At 43.9% G+C, this 15,165-nt stretch overlaps 1 long non-coding RNA gene across 1 annotated transcript; it reads right to left on the bottom strand.

Moving 5' to 3' along the window:
• Window positions 1-1,065: 1,065 nt before the first annotated feature.
• LOC117045346 lies at window positions 1,066-13,042 on the bottom strand. Its single transcript, XR_004426420.1, has 3 exons — window positions 12,975-13,042; window positions 10,519-10,578; window positions 1,066-1,268 (listed from the first exon to the last, which is right to left on the bottom strand). It is a non-coding gene; the product is annotated as an uncharacterized LOC117045346 (long non-coding RNA).
• Between the last annotated feature and the right edge of the window lie 2,123 nt (window positions 13,043-15,165).

Here is a 15,165-nt window from a genome sequence, read left to right as displayed (position 1 = left end):
TTATATTTCACTTAGAGAATTTATAGCACTGTTATACCTTTGATTTGTTTTCACCTCCCAGCCAAAATGAATCACTAAAATAGTTTTTGCAAACTGTAAACAAATGTTAAGCCAATTTTTTTTTCCTTTAAGAAATCCTTATGGAAAGTAAACTATGTATATAATTTGGCAATACACCCACCTGCAAAGAGTGTAGAAGATGAAGATAAAACTGATGCCTCCAAAACAGACAGAATTCTTTTTTCTCTTTATCCTTTTACGTTTTTGGAATTCCCAAAGAAGGGCTAAGGTGCCTCTTTTTCTTCTCCATTCTCTGCAAAACCGGAGGCAAATCCAGTGTTGCAAGGCATGAGCGGGGGACCCTAGACCCCAAGGCCTCCAGACAATCCCTTATCTGGCCCTCAGAACTCCTCTTAAACCATGCCCACTCTCCCCAGCACATCCTTCAAAGGCACGACTCCACACCACACCCTGCTTGAAGGCTTTTGTCTAGCTATGATGTGTCCTTGGCCTGTGATTATCAATTAATTATATTTTTATAGAGCACATTGGATACCTTCCAACATTTCTCAGATGAGAATGGGGATGTCCTATTCAATACTACTACTACTACTACTACTACTACTACCACTACTACTACTACTAATCTTATTATTTTCACACTGCCCATCTGACTGGGTTGCCCCAGTCACGCTGGGCAGCTTTCAACATATAAAAAAAAACATAATACTGTCTTCAGATGTCTTCTAAAGGTTGTGTAGTTTCTTATCTCTTCTGTCTGAGTGGTCACATAACATTTCTCCAATGAAAATAGGGACGTCCTAAGGAAAAGTGGGACATTCCGGATTCAAATCAGAAACGGAGATGGCTTCTGTAAAACCAGGACTGTCCTGGGAAGATAGGGACAGTTGGAATGTGTGGCATTGCAGAAATCCAGCCTGGAGGTTATCAGTGCATGGGCAACAGTGGTCAGGCTACCCCGGTCCAGAACTGGCCACAGATGTCTTACCAGCCAAAGCTAGTGGAAGGCGTTCCTAGTCACTGAAGTCGCCTGGCCCTCTGGCAATGAAAGTGGACCCAGGAGCACTCCCTGGCTACTGTCCCTCCTTGTGATTCCCAGGAGCTCATTTTCAGACCATCCTGCCTCCAACAATTGTGGCCAAACGTAGCCATCATGGGTTAGCTGCCTTGTCTTCCATACCTCTGTTCTTAAAAGCCAGCTGCACTGCTGACTCAAGCTGTCAGTCACTGTTGCAGTCAGCCAGTCTCTGGGAAATAGAAGGAGCATAGTAAGAGTGGAGAAACAAAATCCCTCCTTTCCTGTTAAACGAGGTGAAGACATGGGGGGAACAATGCAAACACGAACATTTGTTCAGAACTTTGACGACTGTTAAGATCCTTACCTTAATCCTTCCAGTGGTCATGCCCATTAAGGATATGTAACACGTTGATCCTTTGCTTATGGGATTGTGAAGAGCGGGGGGCGGGGGGAGGAACGAGGGAGGGAGGCTAGGGTTGGCATGAACGAATTCCAAACAAATTTCAGCTAACTCAATATGTAGTTTTTATGAAGCGTGTTTGCTTTAAGTGGGTTTGCAAAAAGCAGTGCTTTGTTTTAACAAATTCGAGGGGGACCTGTTCAGGGTTCCAGCCTACTCTCTTTTCTGCTCCTTCTCCAGTGGTCTACTTTTAACTCATGGTATCAGGCAGCATTGCATGGTCCCCAGTGGGCTGTTTGGGGCTTTCTCCTCCCCAAAGGGTTTTTTTTCCTAAATATTTCTTGTACTTTGGGAAACCTTTGGGATCCCCAGTGGATGCTTGTCCATTAGGGAAAACGGGGCACTGCCCCACCAACTTCAATCTGCCCCCCCAGCCATTTACACCTGCCTGCCTTCTTGCAACCAATCCAAGAGGGAGGATGGGGACAAAATTAGAATTAGTTGGCTCTCCCTGTCAATGGCTATTAGAAAGAGTTTCTAAATTTAACCCTTTCGTGGCTACAGGAACCCACCTGATAGGGTTTGGGCAGATCCTGGGCTTTCTTGCAATGTAGACCTGCAATTCAGAGAGCCACTGGGCATGTATGCACCCACTCAGGAGTTTGGTGAACCTTCTGTTTTTATTGCTTACCCATGATTACAAAAATGGGATTGCAAGATACCCGGCAAGCTCGTGGGCTACCTTTTGCTTGGTGCGTCACACATTCCTAAGAGAAGCCTCTGTTCTCCTTTTCAGTAGTTCTCTTGGCAGAATCCAGCCATTCATACTCCAGTGAGATGGAGTTTATATCTTAGAAGGGAAGGATTTTGAAAGAAAGGCCATATTTGCAATGCAATTGAAGCAGATGAGATAGGAAGTGATTATGGCATGAATAGGGTATTCATGAAAGGCAGAGAAAAGGCAAAGACAAATTCCAGTAATTTTACTGGAGTGGTGACAGGTGGACTTACAGCTCAGGGAAATGAAAGAAGAGGGAGCCGGGTGCGGGGGGTGGGGAGGAGAAAGTCTTGACTCTTCAATTTATGGATTCACCAACAAATTAAAAGGCCAACTTGTGAGGAAAGTTACATTCAGGCCTGGCTAGATCAACATATTGATCTGCCATACACACACACACACACACACACACACACACACAACTTTAAGCATCAAATGGAAACGGGAGACAAATTAACAGGTTGAGTGATATATTCGATAAGCAAAACAGCAAGTGAGCAACTTTGGGAGTGAGATGCTTCAGCCCAGGCTGAACGTGCTGCATTCACTTGAAGTTCTTCTACGACATGGTGATGAACAGAGGAGTGAGCCCAGAGTACCTGATCTCGCCACTGGTTTCTGTGACTATAATCCTGAGACCCCCTGCCTTTAAAACATGAGGGACATGAGAAGCAGTTGGCAAATGCGTGGGCAACAGCCACCTAACCTGTTTTTCTCTTCTGTAAGTTTTCTCCTAAGCCTGGGCCCCTAGTTCTTATCCTAGTGGCCGCTCCCATTTGAATAGCCTGAACAGCAGCAAATTAGCAGAAATGCCTGTCTCTAGAAGATTGTGCTTCCTAGCACCAGCCACTGCTTCTAATTACATCACCATCTAATTATCTCCCAAAACAAACACCTCCCATGTGTCTGACTGGCATTTGAAATGTGAATGATCTCAGCACCTTGTACAGCACATATTCCTCCCTTCCAATCTTTTTTTTTTAAAAAAAAATAACTTGTATAAAACTTAGTCTGGAGAAAAGCTATAGGAGCACTCAGAAAATGCACCCACTCACCCCATTTTTACCAACAAGTTTGTACCCCTCTTCATGTCTTCAATATGTGAAGTAAGAAGGCCTTCCCAGTTTAAATCAGCATAGAAATCCATTGGTAAATTAACAAAATAATACCTACTTAGCCCAAAGCTAAGTAGGCTGGCCATTTTAACACTGCCAAAATGCACAAAATATACAGGAAAACATTCTGACAGTAAGAGCTGTTCAACAGTGGAACAGTCTCCCTCAGGAGGTTGGGGACTCTCCTTCCTTGGAGGTTTTAAAGCAGATGTTGGGCAGCCATCTGTTATGGATGCTTTAGCTGAGATTCCTGCATTGCAGCTCTAAGATTCTATGATTCTATGACAGTGGTGGCGAACCTTTTAGAGACCGAGTGCCCAAACTGCAAACCAAAACCCACTTATTTATCGCAAAGTGCCCAAAGTTGTTGAGCTTTTGGGGGGAGAGACAGAACAGAAAAATCGCTGTGATTCTCACCATCTCCCTCCCTCTTCCCCCTCCTGCTGGGTGTGCTCCCCAGCTAGCTAGCTGGGTCGCTCTCAGGCTGCTGCGATGGGGAGGACGGAAAAAACTACAAAACAACAGTGCAAATGGGCCAATGGCGCACGTGCCATAGGATCTCCGCCGCTGTTCTATGATCTCCCAAAAAGAGAGGGGCACACTGATTTGCAAACAAATTGCATATGTTAATTTATCTTCATAGATGCAAATTTTAAAATCACTGTAGTTCTGATAACAATATTTTTAATTTAAATAGAAACACACAAAAATCTCACCACAGTGGGGTAAATTGTGACTAGTTGGTCTGTAAGCAAGTGTTAAGTGATGTATGTTGGGGCTATATATATATATATATATATATATATATATATATATATATATATAATCATCTTCATTTCACATGGACGCTTATAGGATCTGAACTGGTGGTGAATGACCAGACTGTGGGTATCTGTGAATAAAGGTGAATTCTATGCCGCACTAGGAATACTGTGTATAATTCTGGTCACCTCACTTAAAATAGGAGATTCTAGAGCCAGAAAGTGTTCAGAAAAGGGCAACCAAAATATTCAAAGGGATGAAGACTCCCCTACAAGGAAAGGACATAAGATTTGGGGCTTTCTTGTTTAAAGAAAGGTGAATATTGGGGAGGGGTGAGAGAGATGTGTGGAATTATGCACGTTGTGGAGAAAATGGATTAAAAAAAAATTCTCCCTCTATCCAGTGAAGCTGAATGTCGGAAGATTCGGGAAAGACAAAAGAAACTTCTTCACACAGTGCCAAGTGACAGTAGTGGGATAAGAGCTAGTGACAGTCACCAGTTTTAAAGGAGGAGACCGTACCTGTGATCCCAAGTGGCTCTCCAAGCTAGATCCTAGTCTCAGACTCTGAGCATACCCAGACAAGCTCCAGAATCCCTGATGTGACACGAAGTGAACATTTCTTGCTGTGTACATTTGACCGAAGCCGCAAATATCTAGAAACAGAGAGGAGGGACTGTATGTTCAAAGAGAACGCCTGGTGCAGAACAAGTTTCAAATCATGGTTAGGTGGGAGGGGGGGGGTGTTGCCTTGAGGCATGACTGATGTTACACCTTATATGATGCCTATATTTTAACTGTTGACAATATAAAGGGGACTCAGCGGCTTTACCTTATCCTGCCTAATGAATGTTATCGCGAGGAAAAGGTAAATCAGTAACAGCCAAGATCAAACGTACCTCTCTTCTTTTGAACACACAATGCCCTCATTTATATAAATTTTCACAATCTGCCAGCCTTCCTCATTTGGACACAACAAATGAACCCACAAAGGCCAGCACAAAAAGGCCTTCGCATCGCCGAATGCCAAAGGACAGCTTGAAATAGTGTCCCGAGTGGGTTGCCGGGCTGACAATCCACTAGACTCCCCATTAGCTAGGACCGTCCTTCCAACTGCGACGTAAACTGTTGGTGTTGGCAGAAGCAGCAAAGGTCATCACACCTTCTCTTGTCTAGACTAAAGGAGAAAACAATTCTTGTAATATATTATTTGTTGTTCCTTGCCAGTTTATTCCTATAGAGACTTTAAGACATATCGGGATTTTTTTGCTTTTTATTTGAGAAGATCAAGTGCTTTATTATGGAAACTGGCTTCCATGCGCACATTCTGACTGGCATCTGATTTTTCACTTTCTGCATTGCTGAAGAATGTCACGAGGCCTCCAGAGACAGGCTGGGTTTTGACGAAATGCTCTTTCTAAGCGTGGCTGCTTTGTAAAAAGCAAACGAACGCAACACTTCATATAGAACAGTTCCTTCCCTTCCCAAACCATTTTTCTTCTCCTTTTGGAGAACTACTCTCCACTTAAGCAGGAGGACAATTTACTTGTTCATATTTATTTATAACCCTCTTCAGGCATTCTGGAACAGCGTACAGTAAACATGCGGGGGGTGAGGGCAAGTGGTGCTATTTTCCTAGAAAAAGAGGTGCTGGAACTCACCATGAACACCTCCCTTGTTCTCTTAGAATGGCAATGGCGCCCACCTGAGAGGTGCCGGAACTGAGTTCCAGTGAGTTCCAGCTGAAGAAAAACCCACCCCCAGAAGTTGGAGGGTGCCTGTGTGAAATAGGGACCCTTCTAGAACCATGGAGGCTCCCAGCACACTTTAGAACTCTGATGTTTCAAGTCAAGGAGGGCACAAGGTGGCCAAAGGAAGCAGACTCATTCCTACTGCCATATCCCCCTTGAGTGCTTACTGTACGCATTTCCAAAATGCTTGAAGAGGGCTTATATTTATACAAACATTTGTATTCCGTCCTCCTAGTGCAGAACTGGTACTGTATCTTTGTTCTGCATTTGTAAGAAACCAGGGGTGCCATCTCCTGGGGGCTGAGTCCTTCTGCCTCCCCATATTTGGCACAGAGGTGAAGCAAGGAGCTGAGCACAGTGTGGCTCTAGCAGCCAGCTCCTTCTCCTTCTCCTGATGCTGCCATTGAGGGAAAGGAGGGTCAGAGCAGCATCCCACCAGTGTTGGCAGCAGGAGGAGGTGAGGTCCTGACGTAACATGTGCAACATTGCCCCCCCCCATCACCCTCTGTAAGAAATCAATGTGGCAGCACCCACACTTTGAAACTCTCTGCTTATTGGCATCGCTGTACTCTTCTTTTGAACACCTGCAAAAACCTTTTGCCTTTCCAGATATTTAGAATGTTGGCATGTGTTTTAATCCGGTTTTTAGCTTATCATGGATTTTTATTATTTTTAATGTTTTAAATAGTTGATTTTAACTGATTTTTTTCCTGATAAATTCATTATTTTATTATTTGTGTAAAGCACTTTGAGGGTCTGGGGTTGCTGGTTTCTTTGTTTTTTTACAATTAAAAGGTAAAGGACCCCTGACAGTTAAGTCCAGTCGCAGACGACTCTGGGGTTGCGGTGCTCATCTCGCTTTACAGGCCGAGGGAGCCGGCGTTTGTCTGCAGACAGTTTTTCCGGGTCATCTGGCCAGCATGACTAAGCCGCTTCTGGCGAAACCAGAGCAGTGCACGGAAATGCCATTTACCTTTCCGCCAGAGCGGTACCTATTTATCTACTTGCACTTTTGGCATGCTTTTGAACTGCTAGGTTGGCAAGAGCTGGGACCCAGCAATGGGTGCTCACCCCATTGCAGGGATTCGAACTGCCAACCTTCTGATCAGCAAGCCCAAGAGGCTCAGTGGTTTATATAATTAAGCAGTATATAAATTTTGTGAAATAAGAAAAACAGAGCTTATGCAACATTCAGGAGTCAATGATTAAAACCAACTATAAAAGACAATAGAAATTCTCAAAATTTAAGGAAAACTTAGGAGAGGTTTTATTCAATTTTGAAAACGAACAAAAGAGAGGAGGACCTTGTAGATGGAGGTGGTCCCTCTTACTTTGCTGTTCCAATTTATTTGAAGGACCTCAATGCGTATGAATAATCTGCAGTCTGAGACAGTTTTTGCTCTTTGTTGTACCCTCAGCCACAATCCATAATTAATAATGATAGAATTACATCACTGCAGCTGTCGATGTGGTAGAAAAATCTAAATCTGGGCCTGTTGAAGGAGTTGGCAGTGGGGGCATTGTTTTATAGAGATCCTTCTTTTGCTACCCAGCCAGCCAATTTTGGAGAACAGCGTTGGATGGTGCTGTTATTTAAAATGTTTTTATACTGCCTTTCAGAGCAAAAGGGCTTCTCAAGGCTGTATAGAAGTAAAAGCAAAAATGCAAGGGAAAAAATATACAATAAATAACTTAGCACAACAGTAACGTAAAATGTAATGGGGGGAATTAGGGCACCGTGAGCTGATACCTGCTTCTCACATGGGGATGGCAGGGCTTCCCATTGCACAGATGGGCAGGTGCCACAGCATGGCCCCACTTGGCTCCAGTGGATGGGGTTCGCTCTGGCAGCCTGCCCCGCCCGCACGGTGCACCCCACCCCCACGGTCCCAGTGTGCCCACCCTGGGCACTAGCAAGAAACATCCCACCTCTGCATTGGATCTGTGTGCACCCCAAATGACAAGGTGAAATGGAGTGATTTGGGGGAGGTTCTCACACTTCTGATTTGGATAGTCCAAGGCGTCTCAAGGCAGATCAGGGACTCACTCAGCTTCCAAGAGGCTCTATGGTCTCAGCTCTCAAAAAAACCCAACACCCCTTGGCTGTTTATCCTGACCCTCTTCCACTGCGCACAAGAAATTAAACCATGCTAACTGTGGAAAAGGACACAGGTGGCGCTGTGGTCTAAACCACAGAGCCTAGGGCTTGCTGATCAGAAGGTTGGTGATTCGAATCCCCGCGATGGGGTGAGCTCCCGTTGCTTGGTCCCTGCTCCTGCCAACCTAGCAGTTCGAAAGCATGTCAAAGTGCAAGTAGATAAATAGGTACCACTCCGGTGGGAAGGTAAACAGCGTTTCCGTGTGCTGCTCTGGTTCGCCAGAAGCGGCTTAGTCATTCTGGCCACACGACCTGGAAGCTGTATGCCGGCTCCCTTGGCCAATAAAGCGAGATGAGCACCGCAACCCCAGAGTCGTCTGCGACTGGACCCAATGGTCAGGGGTCCCTTTACCTTTAACTGTGGAAATGCCCAGAGTTTGAGAGGGGGAACAGTGAAGAGAGGAAGGAACATTTCCTTTTCATGAGCAGGTCTAGCTTTCAGTCACAGTGAATTATTTCCCCAGGGCACTCTAATTACAATGATTCGAGGGAGGGATTAAACACCATATTTGTTTTCCATGTGGATTTTTTTTGGGGGGGTGTCATAGGTCCACTCCCACCAATGGCCCTCGGAATAACAGGGTCCTTGGTGGGGGAGTATGACATTCCCCCCCACCCCAGGCTTCCATGTGGCTTTACGTTCTTTAATCACCAACCCCATCTCCTATGCAATTCAATGGAGAGAGATCTGTCAACCACAGACAGGAGGGTGCCTCCTGAAAAATCCGCAGGGAGGGGCAGAAGCCCATTCCCACGCACCTTCTGTGGTAACAGGGTCATTGCCTTGGGATCCATGCCATTTCCCACCAAGACCTGGAACCCCCTATTGTAACCCACCATGAAACAGGAAAGTCTGCCTTAGTGACAGAACCACTGCAGCTATCATTCTGAAATTTGATAGCCTTTGTCGCTTTATTCACGAGGCAGTTGGATGTGGCCAAAGCTCGATCGGGTAGGAACCGCCAAATCTAGTCTATAAGAAAACATTCCTTCTCCATTCCTTGTTCTCACTAGCTGTTCTTCAAGGTTTTTGTCTTCAGCTCTAGGAGAGACATTAGTCATCTCTGCAAACATAGGTGGGCTGGGATATAGAGTGTAGGCTCATTTGCTTTCAATCAGCAAGCACTATATTGGGAAGGTTCATAATACGTTGTTGACCAAGAGAGATGATATTGAAGCCAAGAGGCCCCTTTTGCTTATTTAACCTAGAATCCTTCCTCGGAGAGAAGATGTCAGTATTTGGTCCATGCATTTGCTGAATCTTTTCTTCCTTTCTTTTCCAACTTAATATGGCCTTTAATTACAATAATGCTTTATTATTATTAACTTATTTATTTATTTATTTTGCCACATGTTCATACTTCATGAACTTTACAAGGTCACTGTGAGTTGGAGCCGCAATAAGCAAACAGTGAGGTCAGACGGTTTGCAAAAAGAGAGAGAGAGAAAGTTCATTTGCAAAAGCCCTACCCTTTCCTGGACATAATGACATGTTTTGTTGCTGGGGAAAGGGGTGAGAGAAAAATACCACAAGCCTGACTTTTTCACATATAACGGCAACATTGGGAGCTAAATGCAACTGCCAGAGCAGCAGGAGAAGTACATGGAACAAACTTTTGTTTTGTTTTTCTTTTCTCTTTTATATGAGATGCGTAGCAACGGTGGTATAGAGGAGTTTTTCTTGCTCTAATGGTTTTTTGGTGCGGCAGGTTACATGAGGTGATCCAAATTATTCAGCAAGCTGCACACCACGGAGGAGGCAAGCCACAGATAGGCTTTCACTTTCTTGCGTGTGCTGGCAATTGGTAGCGCAGTGCTTCTACCTCGGTGCTTTATCCTTTCCCCTTCAAGCTCATGCAACTTTCATGAATATTTGGGGTGAACGTTCAGTTACAAGGTGTGCTGTTTACAGAATCTGTGGCCAAAATAAAGGGATGGGAATAGGTTGGCAGGTATCATCCCCCCCCCCCCCCGGCAGGCTCTAAATGCCAGGATTTATGCTCCGTCTTCTGGCACGTCTTTGCTTCCTCCAAGAGCAGCAAAAACAGGATTTCTCCTGCTCAGGAGGGCAGAACCTCAACCAATGGCTTCGAGTTACAAGAAAGGAGATTCCAACTAAACATCAGGAAGAACGTTCTGAACAGAACTGTTTGACAGTGGAACGGACTCCCTTGGGAGGTTGTGGACTCAAGTTTGGATGGCCATCTGTCATGGATGCTTTAGTCGAGATTCCTGCATTGCAGGGGGTTGGACTAGATGAGCCTCGGGGTCCCTTCCAACTCTCCAGTTCTATGACTTTTTACTAGCACACTGCTATGAAACGTCACGTGATTGGCAGTTTCAAAATGACTAAATAAAGCAATAATAATATGCAGTATCAGCATGCTAAGCTGAATGCTTTTACACCTTGTATCGGCCTAAAACTCCTTTCCACAGCAAACAAAACTTAATTCTGCAATATATAAAACCCAAGCAACATGATTACAAGCCCACATAACATCTGTCATACCACTCACCTATTCATCTTCATTTATGCCTGTCGTCACCTGCCGACAACGTCCTTTTGCAGTTCTTACCTGGAACAAATAGATTGATGTCAGCGCAGAAGAATGAATGGCTGTATATCTAGCACAAAGGAGCAGCTCACCAGGTGGAGCAGGGATGCTACACTGGCTTCTTGGTAGGGAGGTCATTGTTGCTTACCAGGAGGGGGAGGGGCAAGGGGGCAAGGAGGTTGGTACATTGCAAATCCCCTGGAAGGCAGTGCCAGATTGCCTGTGCCAGTGTGTTTGCACTGCACTGACCTCCTTATCCCTCCCTTTCCTAGTAAGCAACAGTGGGGGAAGCTAGCATACCAGCTCCATCTCTCCACTTCTGTTCAGTAGCAGAACACCGAAATCTCCCAGGGCACTCTGATGCTCAACTGGAAATCAACATTCTTTGGGTGGCAGGGTGGGAATTCGAAGGGAGACTGTAGCAATGAATTAAGATTTATGACACTAGGCCCTATCAGCAAATTTGATTTCCCAGAATTCATTTTACTTTATTTAAAATCGTTTATATACCACTTAATATTCCCCCCAAAAAAACCTCTTAGCGGTGTACAATCTGTAAATACAATTAAAACGTTAAAGCAAAATCGACAGCATAACCTTAAATCAGTAAAACAGGTATATAAAAACACATGAAAGCATACTAGAGTGAATAAAATAGAAATGCAGAAGATTCAAATATGTAAAATGAGGTCCGATCTCTTACAGGTCAGGGAAAACCTCAGCAAAAAGATATTTATTTACACCTGAAGCAGCTGTAGGCTGTTGCTTCCCACATGGCGTAGAGGGGGGTGTTCCCCAAGGGCAGCAGCAGAAAACACCTGTTTACGTGTTACCGCTCTGTGATATTCTGTATGGTGTGGGGCCACATGGAGAATTTCCCCAGATGATCTAAGTGATCTTTCAGGAACTCAGGACTCAGTTAAAATCAAGGTTTTCCTGTCCATTACAAGTGTTAAATTAATCTAGGAAGATAGCAGCAATTACCGCAGTTGTGAATGGCCACTGTGCTTATCTTGTATAATTTTGCGTAAAGATACCTCTTGCATTTCATGACTTTTTGGCCCCACTGTTTACATTTTTTATTAATACTGCAGTGTGTAGTAGCTGTAGATAGATAGATAGATAGATAGATAGATAGATAGATAGATAGATAGATAGATAGGCAGGCCAGTGACACTAACACTTCTGATGAACCCAAAACACCCTTAGTCTTTAAGAATCTGCAAGACAATTAAAATCAGCAAAGTTAACAGCTAAAACAAGAGAACTTAATGATGACTGCTTTATGGAAGGACTTTTTTGAACTATTTAAATAAATATTATAGTATGATGAATTCACGAGCAGGATTTGAACTGTGAGCCACAGAAGGATTTAGAGATTGTTGTACTGTTGTTATGATGATATAAGAGAGGGAAGATAGGGTGCAGCGAGGGGGATAAATAAATAAAAAAAGCACCATGGGAAATGGGATGGGAAGTCGACAAAAGAAAAATATATTATGTATATATTTGTTGTTATTTATTTAATAAAGCTATTTGGAAGCAAATTTAAGGCAGGATAATCTGCTGGCAGTGGGTGGGGGAATCAGCAAAGGCATTTCATCTCTTTGGTTACAGTTTGCCATGCTGTTGTCAGATGAACCGAAAATTGTATTTCATTTAAAGGGGAAGAAAGGACGAGTTTGGTAATGTGATCTTGTACTTAACCTCGCCCACAGTGGTGAGAACAGTCAGGTAAAAGCCATTACAGAAAGAATTTCAGAGCTTCCTTCTCTAGAGCTTTCAGCAACAATGCAACCCATTGTTTACATTTTAATTAACTCCTGTGTCACTGATTTATAAGGAAGATGGATTAGCCTTATGCTTTCAGCTGAATTATTGCAATTTGAACCTATTTGTACCTTCAGTTAAACTCTTCAAAGCCCGGGGAAGATTGTTTATGTACAGGAAATCGAATTAGTAATGCTGTTACTGTGATTTAATAGTGTTTTGGTGGCTCCCTCAATGAAGAACAGTAATTGGAGAATGTCTGCATTCACATCCCTGGACTTTTCCTTTACCTTTGCGACAGATACAGCAAGTGTGTTTGTTGGCTGTCCAACTAATATGGGGAAATAAATAGGCACTGTGATTTTTAAAACGCTGGAAGCCTACAAGTTCAGACCAGGGGCAAGAAGAGGAGTGTTGAATAAACACCCACAACCTGTTGAACACCAAAGAAAGAACACGGCTGAAGTTTATGTGGCACAGGGATAGCCAATGTAGTGCTAAAGTTTTGGACTATGGCATGGCCAAAGGGCAGGCATGATGGGAGCTGTGGCCCAAAATTTCGGAGGTCATCATGTTGGCTACTCCAGATGTAGCTTAATATATCAGGAACCACCAGATGTAAAGAAATTGTGAATCATGGATTCTACCTTACAGAGGGCAGTCTGCTCTTTGAAGGACTCCTCGCCAATCCAGTTTCAGTTTAAAGATAAAGAGCTGTAAGAAGGAGGAGTAGGAGGGATCATGATGTTTTCCATCAAAGTTTAGCACCTGGGCAGCAGACTGACCAGCCACATAGGTCACTTGGACACAGAGTGGTATTCAACTTAATAATTGTGCAATGGGACTCCACCCCCTCCTCACCCCCACACTCCCCCTAAATGTGTTCTGGACGATCCCACAACCCCCCAGAGCAGATCTGGGGATGGCACAGAACGCGAAATGGGGGCAGAAGAGAGACTGGCATTGGACCTACAGGAACTTGATTGCTGCCCCAGCTCAATTGTCCTGTGACCAGGCTATGGATTCAGCAGTGGCTCAGCTGCTCTTACAGAGCCTAAACAGTGGGGATTTGGATGGGACTGGGAAAAATAGGCAGCCTATATTTATATGTCTGAAATAAGAACCAAATATAAACACTTTTAATTCTCTTTTGCTTTAAGCAGAGAGATGCCCTCTTCTCGGCTTGCCCACTTCTCCCTTTGAAGTCATGCAGAGTCTTAAAAGTAGCTTAGCTTTGGACTATTCTTTTCCTTCTTAAACCAGAGGGCATAATTTGGACACAGTCCAGCACAATTAAGCCCTAGAGATTTCTGTGGCAAACTCGAAACCCGTATGAGAAATAAGTGGGAGAAATGTGAAAACTGATGGAGAAAACAGAAAGAGAAAGAAAATATTTGGCGAGAAGAATGAGGTCCTGTGAGAAAATGTAGATAATGTGTTTCTGGATCATTTAAGATTTCAGAAAACACAAGGGAACAAAAGATTACTGTAATGCAATTCAGCGCCAGGCCTATTATTTAGTAGAGGCAAATTGTTCTCTCATTTCTGCACTAAGCTTTAAAACTAGTGCTAGTGAAAAATTGCAGAATGGCTAGATTTCCCAGAAGAGAAAGCCAAAAGGCCAAAGTCCCTGGGGAGAAACAGTAGACTTGGCAAGCCTCAACATACTACAGTAGTTTCTTCAGCATATAAGAGGTGTCAAACTCAAACTTACAGAATAAGACTCTAAAGTTCTCCTAAATGGATGTCTGGTAAAATGTGTAAATCCACTCTCTCTCCACACAGCATTGCAGAAATAGCTGACTGCACTCAAACATTGCTAAACTGATTCAAGGCTACTCGCATTTGCAGTGGACCAACACATTTCAACAGCTTTTATTGGGGTTTCTATTAACTTGTTACAGCAAAGCATCAATATCACATTCTGAATGCTTGCTACAGGTCTTCAACTCTGAAGGATAGCACTGGCTGAAAAATAACCACATGGGCCGCCCTTCCTTATGGGAAGCGATTTGTGTGAAGCTGTTCCTCCACAAAGGCATAGCAATTTTAATAGCACCAACAGAACCACCTAATGTAATTAAGCTTGCAGCATCCCTGTGCAGGAGATGAAGCCAACTTTTTACATTGAACTTCCTATGCAAAAGGGCATCTATCCTTTCACACAGGAATTGGGCAAAGTTGTTCTTCCTTCTCCCTCTTACATAACGCAGTACAGTCATACCTTGGTTCTCGAACAGAATGTGTTCCGGGAGTCCGTTCCCATTCGAAAACCAAGGCGCAGCTTCTGATTGGCGGCAGGATAATCCTGCAGCCAATCGGAAGCTGCAGAAGCCACGCCGGATGTTCGGCTTTCAAAAACACTGACTTCCGGGTTTCAATCATTCGGGAGCAGATTTGTTCGAGACCCAAGACATTTGAGATCCAAGATATAGTGGTACCTTGGTTTAAGAACAGCCCTGTTTACGAATGATTCGTTTTATGAACTCTGCAAAACCGGAAGTAGTGTCCCGGTTTGCAAACTTTACCTCCGTCTAAGAACAGAATCCGAATGGTGGAAGGGCACCGGCGGCAGGAGGCCTCATTAGGGAAAGTGCACCTTGGTTTAAGAACAGTTTCGGTTTAAGAACGGACTTCTGGAATGGATTAAGTTCGTAAACTGAGGTACCACTGTACAACTGTACTAGGATTCAGAGACCTCCAAAGAAGCTCAATGCTGGAAGAGTCAAGGCAAAAAAAAAGTACTTCTCCACACAGTTAAACTATGGGATTCACTTCCATGAGAGGCCGTGATGGCTACCAAATTGGATGTCTTTAGAAGAGGATTAGACATACTCA

This window comes from Lacerta agilis, chromosome 4 (genome assembly GCF_009819535.1).
Source record: "Lacerta agilis isolate rLacAgi1 chromosome 4, rLacAgi1.pri, whole genome shotgun sequence".
Taxonomy (NCBI): Eukaryota; Metazoa; Chordata; class Lepidosauria; order Squamata; family Lacertidae; genus Lacerta; species Lacerta agilis.
Note: the sequence above shows the minus strand (reverse complement) of the source record. Positions and strands in the feature narration are given on the sequence as shown.